The sequence below is a fragment of the Sorex araneus genome, chromosome 2, assembly GCF_027595985.1.
Source record: "Sorex araneus isolate mSorAra2 chromosome 2, mSorAra2.pri, whole genome shotgun sequence".
Lineage (NCBI taxonomy): Eukaryota > Metazoa > Chordata > Mammalia > Eulipotyphla > Soricidae > Sorex > Sorex araneus.
In genome coordinates, this window is record NC_073303.1 from 305,536,886 (window position 1) to 305,556,066 (window position 19,181).

The 19,181-nt window shown below is 36.5% G+C and overlaps 2 long non-coding RNA genes across 2 annotated transcripts in view; one reads left to right on the forward strand and one right to left on the reverse strand.

Annotated features, from left to right (window-relative positions):
- Positions 1-17,852, reverse strand: part of LOC129401988 (uncharacterized) — a 43,119-nt gene extending 25,267 nt beyond the window's left edge. The window contains exons 1-3 of the long non-coding RNA XR_008628484.1: positions 17,803-17,852; positions 15,113-15,177; positions 13,792-13,822 (exon numbers count right to left, since the gene is read on the reverse strand). This is a non-coding gene — a long non-coding RNA (uncharacterized LOC129401988). The remainder of the gene's footprint in view (positions 1-13,791; positions 13,823-15,112; positions 15,178-17,802) is intronic.
- On the forward strand, positions 4,400-11,258 carry LOC129401989 (uncharacterized). Its single transcript, XR_008628485.1, has 3 exons — positions 4,400-4,478; positions 8,494-8,573; positions 11,139-11,258. It is a non-coding gene; the product is annotated as an uncharacterized LOC129401989 (long non-coding RNA).
- Positions 17,853-19,181: the final 1,329 nt, after the last annotated feature.

The following is a 19,181-nucleotide window of genomic DNA, read 5'->3' on the forward strand; positions in this document are numbered from 1 at the left end:
ACTTACCTGCTGTTGAAGCTAGCAAGTTTCAGTTTGATTGTATATAAAATAGTGATGAAAAATAGCATATGCTCGGGGTTGGAAAAATAATACAGTGACTAGGGTGCTTGCCTTGCATGCAGCAACCCTGGATTTGATTTTTGGCATCCATAAGGTCCTTAAGTCCCACAGGAGTGTCCATGAGCACAGAGTATTTATTCTTTATACACACACATAGGACTGGAACGATAGCACAGCAGGTATGGCATTTGCCTTGCACGCGGCTGACCTGGGTTCAATTCCTCTGTCCCTCTCAGGACAGCTATCAAGAATATCCTGCCCTGATGGCAGAGCCTGGCAGGCCACCCGTGGCATATTTGATACGCCAAAAACAATAGCAAGTCTCATAATGTAGACATTACTGATGCCCGTTCGAGCAAATAGATGAAGAACTGGATGACAGTGCTACAGTGCTATAGACACATAATCGAATAATTAGGAAATAAAAATGGCAAAGGGCAACAGAGTCTGAAAAAAGTTTATAGAACAGCTTAACAGGAGGGGAACAGTGATGGGGGACAGGTTTAGGAGGAGACACTCTGGTAGAGCATGCAGTGTTAGCACATTGTATGCATGAAACCCCATCACTAACAATATTGGAAATCATGGTGCCTAGGATGGAGATATTATTGGTGCTTGCTTGAGCAAATTGATGGACAATGGGACAACAGTGCTACAGTGCAATTGATAAATCCATATTGATAAATCCACATTATGATAAATATGAAAATCAACTTGATAATATCTATATGAATTAGATAGACTCTGATAAAATGGAGGGGTAGATAGGTTATAGAAATCCCAGGTAAGAAGATTTGGGGCAACAAGTAGAGTGTAGGTGGAGACTTTAATTGACAAGGAAGGGACCACCCCACTTTTGTCTCTAAAAGTAGAGATGAATTATTCAGAGATAGTATGTCACTATTAAACCTACACCTATAGGATAGCTCCCAAACTATTTTCTTCTAAAAAGGCAAAGAGTGATTTGTTCTTGAAATAAGAAAATGTCAGAGGAATAAGACAAGGACAATAACTTTCTCTCAGCATCTAGGGTATTCACCGTTATTTGCATTTTAAATGGTAATCCAATTCCTGAAAACCACAAAAACCGTGATTGTAACTAGATTTCCACACCAATGTCATAAATATTAGAAGAGGGCTGCTCTTGAAAGGAGCCTATCTAACTCTTTAGGGAAGACTAATCCTAATATACATATCAAGAGACTTTAATCACTAACAGCTATTCACCATATTCTATTAACAAATTACCAATTTGTTTGATATGTCTATAATGCATTTTATCAAAGGAACTCAAGTGATGTTGAAAGTTATATCAAATTCTCTCAGTCATTTCTTGCCCTTAATCTAATTACCTGGCTGAGTACAAAATAAAACAAAACCACAAAAAGATATTTAAAGTGATCTCAGTGTTCTTCTCTTTGAAAAACTGCTGGGTTCTCTCTGAAGTTCAAACATATTTAATCTCTAGTATTTTATCACAGTGTTTTTGCAGCTTTCCAATATATACTTTATTAGTAATCTACTACAAAAATCTACAAAAATGCACTACAAAAATTTCCTACTGGGTCTATATTTTAAAACTATTTTCATACTTTTAAAACTCTGATAGTATTTATTGGTTGATTTCCCCAGTCAAACTATTCACTCTTGAAAAATGACACTGGTTTTTCATGTTTTGAAATAGCCTACATGTTTTAGGCACTCCAAAATGGCATGATTGATATTTGGAGGTCTATCTTCAACCAATTACTGAATCTATGAGTTGTGCACTCTGAATGAGACTAGTAATTGAATGCACATTTTGTCTAATTTTCCAAATAAAGAATCTATCAGGAACTAAGGGTGATAGTTCATAGCACTGGAATGTATGTGCTGCATGCAGGCAGCCTGGGCTCACTCTAAGCACAAACCTTAAGCACTTAGCACCATGGACTGTGTGGGATTCAAAGAAAAAAATTAGAAAAGGAAGTAATAGGCTCTATAAGATATATAAGAATTGTAAGAAATTTCTTATTTTGAAGCTTGGGCTGAGACTAAACATAACACTTACTATGGCACATATAGACACTATTTATTTGTTTATTTATTTTGTATTTGGACTACACTTAGCTGTGTTCAGGGCTTACTCTCGACTCTGTGCTCAGGAATCACTCCTGATGGTGTTGGGGACTATATGTTTTGCTGTGTGAATCAATCTGGGGTTGACCACATTTAAGGCAAGTGTACTAAGCTACTGTACTATCTCTTAGGCCCTAACTGCAAATTTAAAGAAAGTAAACTAACCAGTAATTCTGCACTGTAGCACTGTCATTCCATTGTTCATCAATTTGCTCAAGTGGGCACCAGGAATGTCTCCATTGTGAAACTTGTTATTACTGTTTTTGGCACATCAAATACACCAAAGGTAGCTTGCCAGTGAGATACTCTTGGTAGCTTGTCAGGCTCTCTGAGAGGGACTGAGGAATTGAACCTTGGTTGGTCATGTGCAAGCCAAATGCCCTACCCATAATTCCATTTTAATAAATAACCCAGTGAAAACCCAAATACATCCTTTAATAACTGTACCATATATTTGCTGCTTTAGCTTTCCAGTAGAATCATATACATAAATTTATAAATATTACAAAGAAAATTAAGAAAAATCAATATTAAACTTATTGTGTAGTATAAATTAGAATACATTATCATAAACAGGTGATGCATACTATCTTATCTTTATGTGGATTTGCAAAAAGTACATTTACTAAAATATGTTTCTAATATAGTTATCAATGAGCAATGAGATTATTTTATTTAATAATCTGACCGATAAATTTATGTCTTTGAGGCTCAGCAAGCATGCAACAAACTTGCTAACGAGAGAAAAAAAGCAGAAAGTGAAATTTACGTAAATATCTTCATTTTAATGCAGACAAGAAAGAAACTATGGTTGCTAAGGGCAAAATACATAAAACTGCACGTGGCTGAATGCATAATAGACCTCAACAATGCCAGCTATTTAAATAACAACTTTGAAAACATATTAAAAAGCAGCAGAAGTGAAAAATTGTTTTCTTCCTTTGAAAACCACCTAGACCACACTTTTCTTATAAAAACAGGAGAGGATGTGCCGCCAACGAAAATGAACGCTTTGTTTCTTTTGCATATGGGCTCTGAATTGATGTATAAAATATTTTGGGAAACAAAGCATAAGAGAGTCAAAATTACCATGTTGATTTTGCTCTCAAAAACAGTTTTCTTTTCATGTAGGCTGCCAAGCTTATCATACTTTTGGCAGATATAATGCAACATCTTTTGAATCAGTATCATGAAGCTGGTTAACCCCACTAACAGCCACTGTTACCTGGCAATGCATGTCAGAGATTTTTATTGTTGCTATTACTCAGAGGAGTGAGCTGACATTTAGAAGGTGCATATAACAGACCTGGCAACTTCCTCGCTACAAACAAAATATTTTAAAGACATCTAAAAGATGATTGAGGAGCATAGAGGACCCTGGCGCGGAATCAAAATATCTTATTTTGTTAAATGCAAAGGTAACATGACACACATATTTTTTTTGCAAGAGACCAGATAATAAATGATCTGATGTGGATGAGATAATGCCTTCCCTCTCATTTTCACCTTCCTCTTTTCATTCTTCTCTTCCTTACATGCTGCAGCACTGTAGCACTGTCATCCTGTTGTTCATCAGTTTGCTCAAGCAGGTAACAGTAATTATCTCCATTGTGAGACTTGTTGTTTCTGTTTTTGGCATATCGAATACACCATGGGTAGCTTGCCAGGCTCACCGAGAGGGATGGAGAAATCGAACCTGGGTCGGCCACGTGCAAGGCAAATGCCCTACCCGCTGTGCTATTGCTGCAGCCCACATGCTAACATCCTTTAAATTTTATTAACATTTTGGCTTATTTCTTAGAACACTGAGATGAGGAAAAAGAAAGAGGACCTCCTTATCCTTACAGGACATTGGTTCACTCCAAAATACACATCAAAACATTTTACCAATACCAAAAGTTGACATTATATTCATTTTAATGTACTATTCTCATAAGCCAAAGAATAAATAAACATGAACTTTTTGAACCTAGAGACATTTTCTAAACATAGATGTGTTTGACAGGACCTAATTTCAAGAATTGATATTTGGTCAGTGAACTAAATGTCCTCTAACCAGAATCAAAGAAAAATTATGTAATTATAAGTAAAATAAAGAGATTTAATTTTTTAGACAATGGACAACATAAAAGCATTTTAAGTAAAATGTGAGAGGCCAAAAAGATAGTACAGTGGGTAGAGCATTTTCCTTATATGTTTCTGACTTGGGTTTATTCTCCCACAGTACATATGGTCCGCTGAGTCCTGCCAGAAGTAGTGATCACTTGGCAGAGCCAATTGCAAGTCCAGAGCACCACCAGGTAAATTCTCAAAGGAAAGTAAAAGAAAAATAGTTGATACAACATATAAAATAAGAAACAAGGCATGAAGTGAAAATTCTGGAGTTATTGCTTATTTATTTATTTATTTATTTTTAAGTTATTTATTTTATTGAATCACCACGTGGAAAGTTACAAAGTTCTCAGGCTTATGTCTCAGTTATACAATACTCAAACACCCATCCCTTCACCAGTGCCCATATTCCACCACCAAAAACCCCAGTATACTTCTCACCCCGTGACCCCCACCCCCGCCTGCGTAACTGATAAATTTTACTTTATTTTCTCTTTACTTTGATTAAATTCCATATTTCAACATAAAATTCACTATTGTTGTTGGAGTTTCCCCCCAAAAAAGGACAGCCCTACTCCCAAGGAAGTATCTGATAATTAGTTTTCCATTGCTGAGAATGCAGAGATATGAAGCCCCACTATTCCAAGTACATAACTCTTTTTTTCTCTTTCCCATGCCACCAAGTTTGTGCCTGCTTAATAGCCCTCATAATATGGCAGACGCTCCACCGCTTTTCCCGGAAAAGGGAAAAGAAACTGAGAAAGAAGGATATTTTTCCTCCACGATTGGCGTGGGGCTATGGCTTATTTCACAGTCTAGAGACATGGCTGCAAGCAGTTTCTGGGACCAAAAGTAGTCTAGTTGGCCTCCAAATCCTGGTCGATCAGCAGCAAAGTGGCCACACAAAAGTCCAATCTCAGTGGAGCACACGCCAATATTGGCCCTGGCCCGAGACTGCCCAAGCATCCTGCTGTTCCAAGTACATAATTTTTTTTCCTTCCCACGTTACCAAGTTTGTACCTGCTTAATAGACCTCATAATAAGGCAGACCCCATGCAGCTTCTCCGCAAGAAGGGAAAAAAACTGAGAAAGAAGGATATTTCCTCTCCTCGGCTGGCATGGGGCTATGGCTTAGTTCACAGTCTAGAGACATGGATGCTACTTTGATTACCTTCAATATTTCAACAAAAAACTCACTATAATTTTTTGGAGTTTCTCCCCAAAGTCAGACATGCTAAAAAGGAACCGTTTCACATTGCTGACAATTAAGAGTTATTAGGTCGCGTGGTTTTGGATTTCTGTATAAAGTCCAGGGAAAATTCTGCCAGAAATTGCATCACTGCAAGCTTTTACTTCCCTTTTGTGGTGCTCATAAGCTAGAAAAGCCTGAAGAGAGAAACCCTACCTCACTGGCGCTGCATAGGGCAGTGGTTCAATTCACAGTCTAGAGGCATTTCTGTGAGCTGCTGGTGTCCAAAGTAGTTCAGTTGGCTTCCGGGATCATGCTCGTGCAGCCGCAGAAAAGCTAGAGTTTTTAAATGTCCCCCCAGGACTACAAAAGTAAGACTGAAATGGAGAAATTCAAACAAGAAGGTAGACACTATTTTAAAAATTTCTTGAAGCCCATATTTGGTTTTGAAACTTATGCTTAATTTCATTCTTAAGCAATAAAAGTGTAAAATAAAATAAGGACTACCTTTCATATTATGACATCACTGTCACTGTCACTGTCACTGTCATCCCGTTGACCAACAATTTGCTCGAGTGGGTCCAGTAACGTGTCCATTCGTCCTAGCCCTGAGATTTTAGCAGCCTCTCTTTACTAGTCCTTCCCAATGGTGCCGCATTAGAGGCTCTTTAGGGTCAGGGGAATGAGACCCATCATTGTTACTGTATTTGGCATAAGAATACTCCATGGGGAGCTTGCGAAGCTCCCCAGTGTGGGCAGTAAACTCTCGGTAGCTTGCCAGGTTCTCCAAGAGGGAGAATTAGGCTATAAGATGTCGCTTCCAGGAGCTTGGTTTTATAGTCTCTGGATGTTGGCCATTGATGGGATTACATGGTGCCAGGGGCAGTTTCTGGGTGTGACCGACTAGCTACTGGAAAATGGGGGATCTGGGTAGAAGAGGCCTTGTCCCGATCTGAGCAGACTTGGGGATCTCGGTCCCGGTCCCCCCACATCTGCATTCCTCTGCTGGTTCCTTCATGCATGAGACTCGTTCGAATGTGTGGAGAGTGGCCTTGAGCATGACTGTGGCTGGGTTCCGGAGGTCTTCGGCTGCTGGTGCTCTGCTTGGGGCGGGGAGGGAAAATCAACCAGTCCCCTCTGAGGGGCCTTGGTGAAGACAGCCAGGCTCGAGGGCAAGAAACTCTGCCTATTATGTATATTGTATATTATCACATACAATTAGAAAAGTGAAGCAACATTCACACGACTTCTAAGAAGATATTAATGTATTCACTGTATTAATTATACAATGAAATATATAAAATATTGAGAGCAGATGTGATGAAAAATTGACTTATTGTTCTGTTGTTAACATTTTCACAAGAAGAAATTAAAAATGAAAAATTACTGTTCCAAAAAGTTTCAGAAAGGAACTGTCTAGTGAAAGCAGCTCCCCAGTGATCGCAATGATCTTGAATGCACAATCTGTTATCAGATCAGAATGGGGAATCACCTTCAAGAATAGGAATCACCTCCCCCTAAAGACCTACTTATTTCTGCCTGTCGGGGGGTGGAGGAGGTAGTCGTCTCTCCTCTGGCACCTGCTACACCTGTGTGTGCTCTAATAGACTCCCTTTGCTTTTGACTTTGATAAATTCATTTACACGATGCACATATGGCACTAGTAACATGATATAACAGAAATGCTCTAAGTGCTAAAGTGTGCCCTTTCTCACACTCTGTAACTGCAAATTATGTTTTAACATCCATGGAATAAAGTATTGGATTACATCCCTTGGCTTAGTTGTACCAGGATTGTTACTAAGATAGCTTTGGGAGCCTGGCAAGCCACACGTGGCGTTTTCGATATGCCAAGAACACTAACAACAAGTCTCACAATGGAGACATTACTGGTGCCCACTTGAGTAAATTGATGAGCAATGGGATGACAGTGATACAGTGATTTAATTTTTTGAGTTTCTGTTTTCTCTTTTGTAACAAAAGTTGTTGAATGTGATCTTTGTTTCACTATTATAAAATGTTATTTCTTTTATGAATTGCAATGAAAAGACCAGAAATAAGTCATATGCTATATGTTTTCTTAGTGGCAGTCAGGAGTTATTAGAGCATCACAAAATCAGTGATGTTGCTGGAATTACTGATTACTTCACAAAATACTTAAGCTCACAAAATAACAGAGTTTTAAGGAATTTCGGAGTACATTCCATCTAATTTCTACTATGGTACAATATTATCAATGTATCCTCAAAGAAAATCTCTCTTCTGGGACATCTCCTTTGACAGAGAATTCATTCATGTAAGACACCTATACACGTACTTGTGTATTAATTCCTATGAACCAATTTGAGACAAACATTTCACGACAGCTTTATATAGTGATGTAAAAACAATTAAAGTCCTTTCTTCCTTTTCCTAAATTACAGATCCCCATTTACTTTGTTATTTTCCTTTTGTGCGTGCACACACACAGAGACACAGACACACAGACACACACACACTACAGATTCTCATATAGCAAATACTGTGCACCAGTAAATATGCAAGCATGCACACACACACACAGACACACACACACAGACACGCACACTACAGATTCTTTTCAGGAGATAGGATTCTGCACCACTAAATATCATATTAGGGTCATATAATTCGCATATGAAGGAACAATCTTCTATTCATTTGTGCATAACAATGTGCAGGCAGTTAAGAAAGCAGGGTTCACTTTTTTTAAAAAATTGTAATTTCTAAACTGTACTAGGTGATAAAACAGGCATAAGCATTTCTTTTTTTTTCCAGATGAAAGGAATCCTTGAAACATGTGCATTTGTCTTAAAGAAGATTTGTAAATAGCATGCACTTATCTTCACATAGACAGTACCATTTTGAAATGCCAAGCAACCTTTTTTATTTTTTATTTTTTGAGTACACTCTTGCAGCCTTTATTCCTGAAAACATTTTAGCAACTGTGACTAAATAAAAGGCTTGCAGCTCAATGCTCTCTCTTTCCCTAACAGAAAATGTTGAAAAGTGGACTCATCATTCAGTATGAGAGAGGTGCCAGATGAATGAAAGAACCAGTTAAGGAGGAGAAAAGGTAGCGTCTGGGCAAGTTGCCTAAAGGGACACGGGTTAACCATCGAATTGGAATTGAAAATGTGAATCATTTTCTCTTCCTTTTTTTGCCTGATTTGAACAATGAAGACAGTCTTTGAACTTGTGTTACTTGTTTCATGTTCTTTAAAGGCAACATGAGAGCAGAAGTCAAGTCAAAAATCCGGTACATTGCACCCAAAAGCACTACTTGTAAGATCTGTGTCAATATGCTTAGTCTGTTTGACTTTAGTTTTCTCATTTAAAGATTAATAATTAAAATTATAATCATTTCATATTAATATATTAGTACTAAACAAAATTATAGATGATACCTATATAACTTCTACAAAGACATTCCTTAATTCCTTAGCATATTCCTTCACACATCTGACATTACTATTCAGATATATTGATTATTTTAAACTTGACTATATATATTGAATTACTAGAGATAAAAAAGACTAAGCTCTTGACTTTTTTGTTTTGTTTTGGGTGGCAACACTTGATTATCAGGGCTTATTCCCAGATATGCACTCAGGGATGACTCCTGGCGGTGCTTGGAGTACCCTGTGGGATGCCAAGGTTGAATATGGGTCAGCCATGCGCAAGGCAAGCACTCTACCTTCTATCTTATCTTTCCAGCCTTAAGCACTCAACCTTTATATTTGTAATGTTCTCCTTTAATTTAAGTACTAGAGATGGCCAAAATGATGGTATATTTAAAATATACCTGTAGTATATTTTATTTCTGTACTTTCACAACTATAGAGATATAGGAAGGTTGAGCTTATTGAGTAAATGTATGGAGTTTCTATTGCGTAAAGAAAATGAGGCAAAAAAAAAAAAGAAAAAAAAAATGAGGCCAGAGAACTTATTCAACTAACTTTATTTTTGGCCAAAATAAAAACAATATTGGAAATTTACAGTGAAGATATTCTATTTTCCTCTACAAATCCTCTTTACTAGCAGAATTTCATTCCTTTTCATTTTTTGAATCCTATTTATTGAATAAACTATTTTCCCTATTGTGTACTTTCATGTCCTTATGAAAGATTTGTTGATTGAATGTGTGTAGGCTTCCATTGTCTTAATTTTATTCTACTAGTCTACTTTTCTGTTTTTATGCCAGTAAAATACTGTTTTAAATTCTATAACTTTGTTCTAGTTTGAAATCAAAGTGTGATACTTCCAGCTTTATACTCTGCTTGTCTTGACTACTAAGGCTTTTGTTTGTCTGTTTCCCTAAAAGTTATAGTATTATTTTGCTGTTTTTGTGAAATGACCTTGGAATTTTCGTAGAGGTTATATTAAAACTGAGATGTTTTTGTGTAATATTGATATTTTAGCAATAATAATAATTCAATCCATGAGCATACTCTTTCTATTTGTGTCTTTATTAATTGGGTTTGCCCACTTTTAATACATTACAGTCCTGTAATGTTATTCTATACAGCACAGATGAGAGTACCTTTAGTATTTGTCCTTTTTCTGACTCACTTCACTTGACATGAGAAACCCAATTTCCATCCAAATTGCAACTAAGTGCATGATTTTATTTTTCTTGTTATTGTACAGTATTCCCTTGTGTATATATACCACACCTTCATTATTCACTCATTTATCCTTGGATATTTTGTAATATATTGTTTTCAATTACTATTGTAAATGAGGTTATTTTCTATTTTTTCATATAGTTTGTTTTAGTGTACATAAATTCAATTATTTTAAATATGTCTATTTTCTATCCTGCATCCTAAGTTGATTGTATTGGGTATAATTATTATTTGGTGAAGTTGGAATTATATGTGATTTAATTCTAAATGAAAAATAGAGAAAATATTAGTTTTTTTTTCTGTCCATTTGGGAGTACTTGAATTTCTTTCTTTACCTTATTTCTCTAGCTGGAGCTTTTTTTTTCTTTTTGGGGTCACACCTGGGGTTGCACAGTGGTTACTCCTGGTTTTGCACTCGGGAATTACTCCTGGAGGTGCTCAGAGGACCATATAGGATGCTGGGAACTAACCCGGGTTGGCCACGTGCAAGGCAAATGCCCTACCTGCTGTGCTATTGCTCCAGCCCCACTAGCTGGAACTTTGAGCATTATGTTATAGAGGTGTTGAGTCGTATGTTGTTTCTCATCTTCGGGGAAAAGCTTTCAAACTTTTACCATTAATATGATGTTACCACTGGACTTGTCATATCCAGCCTTAATAATATTAAAGTACATATATTTTATAATGCTTTATTGATTTTATCATGAAAATAAATTAAATATTGCTAAGTGCATTTCTTACATTTATTAAGATGATTATATGATTTTGCTCCTATTTGTTAATAAGGTACTTCACATTTATTGATCTGCATATATTGAGGGATGCTTTCATCCCAGGAAGAGATAAATCTCATTTGTACATGCTGCATGACCCTTGTAAAATGCTGCTGAACTTTGGTTTCTGTTTTTTTCTTATGCAATAACTCTTCTAGAAGAGTGTGATTTGCTGTTATTTTGTTGAAGACGTTGTCACCTATATTCAAAGATATTGACCCATGTTTTCTTTCCTTCTAGTGTTTTGTTTGTTAGGGGGTCACCTCTGGTGATGTTCGGGGTTACTCCTGGCTACTTAAGAATGACTCTTGGTGGTGCTCAGGGGACCAAGTGGAAAGCAGGGGATCGTACCCATGTTGGCGGTGTGCAAGGTATGTGGCCTACTTGCTGTACTACTGCTGAGGCCCTCCTAGTGTTTTTATTCGGCTTGGGCAGCAGGTTAATGCTGACCTCTGTCACCACTTCGCTGAACACTAGCTGATCACAGAACAAGGAAGAACAAGAAAAGTTGTAGTCAGTCCACAGTGGGTGGGGCCGTTTCCAGAACCATGCCTAGGAACCATGGCCTCTGAGGCTGCCATCGGGCTCTTGTTTGCCTTCACTAGTCTGTCTTTTGATTATGGGCTCTCCTGGGTTTTGCAACTCCCAAAGTTTGTATAAGTGTATTTGAACATAATAAGGGAATAGTTTTGATTTTGTCATTTTTGCTGACATTACTCTCAGCAATTATTTTTTAAACACAATATAAATTGCATGGACTAAAAATTAAAAACTAAACATCATAAAACACCACAAACAATTCTTTTACAATGTGTATCAAATCATCATTTGAGTATTTAAGCATACTGTATTTTTTTCAACAATTAATAAAGCTGGGGAAAATGGTATCTTCAAGTAAACAGTCTACTGATGAGAAAAATTTACTTAGACTGATGAATAACTGCCAGAAATCAACTGCCAGAAAAAAGTAATTGTTTAAATAAAATGTAAAAATATACAAATAACAATTAAAGTGTTAATACATTTAAAGTAGTCAAAGGATTTGTTTTATTTTACAAAAGAAGATACAAGATGGTTAGGTGCATGAAAATATCTCTACTTCATTAATTTTCAGGGTACTACAAAAGAAAAGCAATGAAATATCATGTTATATTCAGTGCAATTGTTGAGATTAAGAGACAAAAGGAGAAGGGCTGGGCAGAATGTACTGGAGTTAAAACGTCTTTCTTGCATGTGGCCGCTTTCTGCTCTATTCCTGGAGTCACAGGTCCCCCGTTCAGAGAGCTGTGAGCAGGGTCCAAGCACCTTAAGTATGAACCAAGCCCCTTAACTGTCCATGAAATGAAGGATGATAATATGTGTGCTGGCAAACTTGCTGGTTAAGCAACTGGAATTAAATAATCTCTTATTCTTTAACATTGTTAGTGTAAAGTTCTGTATTTACTTTTTTTAGGTTTTGTTTTGTTTTGTTTCTGCGTCACACATGACAGTGCTGAGGTCTTACTCCTGGCTCTGCAATCAGAGATCACTTCTGTGAGGGTTCAACGGACTGTAAAGGGTGTGTGTGGGGGGGAGGGGGGTGGTGATGGTTCAGAACCATAGTACAGCAGGTAGGGCATTTGCCTTGCACGGGGAGATCTGGGTTTGATACTGGTCCATGGCATCCCATATGGTTCCCCAAGCACCCCCAAGAGTGATTCCTGAGTGCAGAGCCAGGGATAACCCCTGAGCCTCTCTGGGTGTGACTCAAAAATCAAAGAGAAAAAAAGAAATCGAGGTGCTGGAGATTGAAACTGGTTGGATCTGCCACAATCAAAGCAAGTGCGTAACTCACTGTACTACCTCTTTATTCCTGAAAATGTTTTAATTTTGTGAGCTATTTAGAATTTTCTTATGAAATTAAACATAATTCTAATGTGTGATCCAACAAGTTTACCACTAGATATTTACTCAATGTGAATAAAAATCTGTTATAAATTTATGTTATAAATCTTTCATTGAAGACTTTTAACATAACTTGAACTTTAATAACAATACCTTAAATTAGAAATAACCTAAATATCCATCAAGATGACAACAGATGAAAAAATTGGTAGGCTAACAAAATAAAATACTTTTCAGGAAACAATTAAAAGCAAAGTAGCCGATAAACTAACAACAAAAATAAATTTTAAAAATATATTTCATAAGAAATCTAGATATAAAAAAGAATATACTCTTTGATTCTATGTATATTAGAACTAAAAATAGGCATAACTTACATGTATTTTTAGGCATTTTGGATATGCCAAAAACAGTAACAACAAGTCTCACAATGAGAGACGTTACTGGTGCCCGCTCAAACAAACCAAGGAGCAATGGGATAACAGGGACATTGTTAGGAAAGTAACTTTCTGATTACATCGTGTATATGGTAAAAATGTTAGGAAACAGTATATGAAGACAATATCTGGAGCAAGATTGTTTCTCTCCTTTTGGAATTATATAGACACACAAACTACATAAAAATATCAGCACATGAATCTGAGTATAAATTAGTCTCAACATTGATAACTTGCCAAGACATAAGGAAACTTGAGTAAAGTAAGCAGGTATTAGGAATTAAGGCAACGGAATAGAAATGATATCTGGGAACTATGAACAAGACAAAAAAAGATGTGTTAGGCAGAAAGAAAACACATGGATAAAGGAACCAGACCTTTACTTAGATAGAACGTCCACTAATTTAGGTAAAGTTGAAAGGCAAAATAACATCCCCAAATCATTCTACTGAGTTCTTTAAAGTCTAGAAAAATAATTAAATAAGTATAAAGCAGAGTGATCAGTGAAAAAGTAAAGAGAACTTTACCAATGTGAATTCCTTCTGTATATGTGGAAAGACTGAGTAACTCACCATGTTGTCTTCAGTGCCATCTTTCAGCAGTCTTAAGAAGAAAAAAGTTATTTATTAAGTTTCCCACAAATACTGGCACAATCAAACAGTCATAGAGACTTGAGATATTCCTTCTCCACTAATTAGGTGTCCCTCAAGAAATATTCATCTCCATTAAGAGAGACATTCATCTTTGCATGTGAAAGTACCTTTTTCAAAGGTAATCGCTATTCTTTCTTTGGGGTATCTTTCCTTAACGTTAACGTTGTGCCAAAGACATAAGTTCTGGTTACAGAATTTTATGTTGTTTTATTTGGTTTTGGTTGGGAGGGCCGTACCCAGTGGTGTTCAGGGCTTACTTCTGGCTCTTTGCTCAGGGTCACTCCTGGAGATGCTTAAGGGACAATACACAGTGCCCGTGATTGAACCCAGGTCAGACACATGTAAAGTAAATGCCTTACTCTCTGTAATAGATTTTTACTTTTCTGTGCCACCAGAGTTAAAAGAAAACTTTGAAAGACAATGAAATCTTGTCATTACATGCAATAAATAAGAATAGGATAAACAGAGAAAGGCTGAACAGACTGTAACTCTGGGATTTAGAAATATGCCACAGGCGTTTAATGAGAAAGCTTATGACATGCAGAAACATAATAAAGATCCCAGAATTCACTTCCCTGATGAGTTCTAATTTCAATTATTACATTACTCTAGCTTTAGTGTTCTGTGTTGATAGAGAGTAGAATCTTGAGAAAGTGAACGAAAAAGAGAGGTTTCTTTCTCATACTTTTTCATGTAGTGAATTCTCAAACATCTATTTAGTGCTCATAGTTATTTTAAGAAAAATATCTTCCCTTAAATATTTTAAGGAAAATATCTCCATTAAGAGATATTTTAATCCTGTCATTTAGCACCATAATTATTCACTATGTTATATGCAGATACATGTTAATTTACTCATTTACATCATATACTTCCCACTAAAAAAAAAAAAACCCTCAGCATTTGACTAAACATACCCTGTGCGACTTAAGAACATTATTGCATTATTTAACTATTTCTCATCTTGGTATTATTCTCTAGAAGATTTTCTCAGTCTGATCTCAGAGTGAAAAACAAAATGTTTAGAAGCTCCTAAGAAGGATAACTTTATGTCAGTCACAATATGTGTTTGGGTCAAAACAGGATGAAACATCTATCTAAACACCTTTTCTACATGTTTTTCAATGAAACCTTTGATCATTTTGGTTCATTTTTTATTTTAGCTCGTTTTATTTTCAAGTCTCTAACTGTAATAACTAAGCATAAGTTGAAATTATATGGAATCTATAGATATATTTACCTTGTCACTTGTATCACTTGTCCTCTTGTTGATCTTTGATTTGCTCGAGCAGGCGCCAGTAACGTCTCCATTTGTCCATGTCACGTGCGAGTAAATGAAAATATATATACATTTACTTTTTAAGTTACCATAACTATTTGAAATAGCAGACAATTTTGTACTTACTGTTATACTTTTTGTATTTGACAAAGTTACAGTTGTTTAAGGAAAAAATAAGATTTGAGAAATGTCACTTAAAGAACTGACCTTTACCAGGTAAAGGGATAGATATAATAACCTTTCAAAATCTATATTACAAACCATAATGCCTAAAATGAGGGAGAGAAAGAAAAAGAGAGAGAAGATAGGCAGGCTGGGATTGGGGGGTGGCTTGAAGGGGTGGGAGAGAAAGTGGGGACACTGGTGCTAGAAAATTACTCTGGTAAAGGGAAGGGTGTTGGAACATTGTATGACTAAAATGCAATCATGGACAATTTTGTGATGCTCTATCTCACAGTGACTTAAAAATTTTTTAAATCAATAAAAATAAAGATTGTAGTACTGAAAACAAAATAATTGATCTTTACACAGAATATTATTTTGTTGAATTAAAAATAATGTAGGCACTGGTTCACAGTGTTTTAGTTTCAGAAACTTATCTGCTTCAGTTTTATAAACTGAACCATCAAATAAATATCTATTCACATTCAATTTATGATGACATTGACGATAAAAATACTCCTGTATATAGAGCTATAGATATAATATAGTGAACTGAATAAATATTCTGACATCTTAGGTTTTTTGGACCAAAAAAGCTTAACAGCCTTAAGGCTACTCATACTTTTACTTCTCTACTACTAAAAACTCTTTAGCCCTTCTTTAGCATTTCTATGTGCATAGTGTGCCAGGAATAACATATTATGTAACATTTAATCTTTACAGCTATTTATTGATGAATATCAATATTTTCTTTATTCTATTTGATAGTTAATAAAACAAACATAGATAGACAAAATGTTATGACGATGAAATAAAAACCCAGTTTGACTTCAAGTTTCTTGTTCCTAATTACCTATCAAAATACCTATCAATTAAACATACTATTTGGGATTTAGATTTGAAAAGTAGTTAAGGAAAAGGAGTATTGGATATGAGAAATCCATTTTTCTGATGCAGACAGTTTGCCTTTTCAAACATTTGCCTTGCCTTGCAGTAGTAGTTTTCATATAGAAGTGTTCTTAATATACAGTCTAATAGTTGTTCTAGAAACTTACTGTCATCTGCTTTTCTAGCTCTCTCATTTACTTAGATAACCACCAAACAATAAGCCATTTTTGTCCTACAATTGTACTTGCTAGCAAATAATAACAATTGGTGCTAGAAGAGGAAACAGGTACCAGAAGTTGAAAAGGCAACAAAAGCAAGATATACGATATCTTGTTACAGAAAATTCTATGAAGTTGCTAGCAACAGCGGTGTGACTTAATTTTACAAATCACCTCAAAGAGGCCTCCTTCCCCATTGAAGCTGAACAGTGTGTAAGAACAAAAATGTAGGAAAATGTATGAAATATTTTTGAAGACTGAGAACATTAGATAATGAAAGGAACATTCTTTGATAAAGTCAAAATGAGGATGTACTCTTTTTTTTAACTTTTCCATTTTTTTTTTTTTTTTGCTTTTTGAGTCACACCTGTCGATGCACAGGGCTTACTCCTGGCTCTGCACTCAGGAATTACTCCTGGCAGTGTTCAGGGGACCATATGGGATGCTGGGAATCGAACCCGGGTCGGACACATGCAAGGCAAATGCCCTACCCACTGTGCTATCACTCCAACCCCAAGGACGTACTCTCTTTACGATTGTTCCAGTTACTACATTGGAGCTATTTCTAAACTCTTTTCGGTGGAAGGGATTTGAGTCAGTACCTGGTAGGTTTGAGAAGGTAGAATTGAGAGTCCAGTGACAATGTGACCTGTGCAGGCTACTAGAGAGGTGACCTAACAGAAATCTCCCTCGGTCTTCGGAGTTCCACAGCCGCTCCAAGTATTCAGCTTTTAACGAGAGCATGATTAGGAAAACTACTAGTCAGTTAGAAACGAGCAAACAAAAGTTAAACTTTATGTAGTCCTATCTGTTATGGTTTGTGTTATCTTTGCCACTGGAGTCCAGTTATTGTAGACATCTGTGAGATCTTTGAAAGGTATCCTGCCTTTCTTTACAATTTGGTGAACTTTAGATTCTTGTTAAATCTCAAGGTCTTGAAGATTGAAGACACGTTGAATTCATCTGTGAATGGTGTAAGATATGATTCCAATTTCATTGTTATCATGCTAAGTAAAGTAAGTGAGAGGGAGAAGGATCTGTCACTGTCATCCCGTCAGGATAAACATTTCACTTATTTGTGGAATATAAAGACACAATAATGGAATGCACATACAAAACAGTCAAAAACACGCTTAGCCTTGGATTACAAACTGGATTCCCAGTTATAAGGAAGAAAGGAGAAGGAGGAGAAAGAATAGATTAGAGATGACAAATAAGGAGAGTGATGAAGTGTCTTGACTCTTTGGTGGTGGTGCAGTTTCTTTGTGTAAAAATATCACAAACTTTCACACTATTTAAGCCATGTCCTTATTCTGTACTAAAGGACTTTAAAAGTCGAAGATTTAGGAGCTTTACAACAAGTATAGAAAGTAGGGTGTTTACCTTGCATACGCCAAACCAAGTTCAATCTTTGACACCACATATGGTCCCCTGACAACAGACAAGAGAAACAAAATAACTTTCATAATTAAAAGTTAAATTTTAATTTTTGATAAGAAATGAAGAAGCAAAGACACTGTTAAAAATGAATAAATGAAGGCGCATATAGATTATTAAAACCCTTTACAACTGCACACAAAAGTATGAATATTGTTATAATCACTAAAATGTAGCACTGCACTGTCACTGTAGCACTGCCATCCGTTGTTCATCAATTTGCTCCAGTGGACGCCAGTAATGTCTCCATTGTGAGACTTGTTACTGTATTAAAATGTACTTAACAAAATAAGGTGATAGGAAGTATTTCATAAAATTCTCAAGTTTCCTCAGATTGGCAATCAAACCCCATGATATGGGAAAAGTATGATAAATTCACAGCACTCTAGTGATATTCAAATCTGCTAAACCATGCACAAACCACTTCATTCTATATCTGGCATAGAAGCAGCATTAGAGAAGATGTAACTAATACCTTTTTGTAAGATGGTTTTAAAATGGCTCGGAGAGGGGAAAATTGACCAGATTGAATGACATGACATCTTTATGAGGAAATTCTGTAGCACTGTAGCACCGCCATTCCATTGTTCATCGATTTGCTCGAGCAGGTATCAGTAACATCTCCATTGTGAGACTTGGTGTTTCTGTTTTTGGCGTATTGAATACACCATGGGTAGCTTGCCAGGCTCTGCTGTGCAGGTGTCATACTCTCGGTAGCTTGTCGGGCACCAGTAATCGTCTCCATTGTGAGACTTGTTGTTAATGTTTTTGGCATATTGAATACACCACAGGTAGCTTGCCAGGCTCTGCCGTGCAGGTGTGATACTCTCAGTAGCTGGCTGGGCTCTCCAAAAGGGACAGAGGAACCAAATCCGGGTTGGCTGCGTGCAAGGCAAATGCCCTATCCGATGTGCTATCTTATTTTATTTACATTCTTGTTTAGAAAGGATAGAGTTATGTGTAAAATGCTTTTCAAAGACAAGGAAATTTCTTGTTAAATTTGAGATTTATGGAAGGAGGAATGTTATAGATTGAATCATGAGTGCTCTCCCCCTAAGAAATTGTGTGTTGTGGAGCTGAAGTAATAGCACAGCAGGTAGGGCGTTTGCCTTGCACGCAACCAACCTGAGTTTGATTCCCAGCATCTCATATGGTCCCCTGAGCACCGCCAGGAGTAATTCCTGGGTGCAGAGCCAGGAGTAACCTCTGTACATTACAGGTGTGACCTCCTTCCCCCCAAAAAATAGAAAAGAAAATGTGTGTTGACATCTTATCCCTAATACTTCAAAATGTGATCTAGTTTGCAACTAAGATTCACAGAAGGA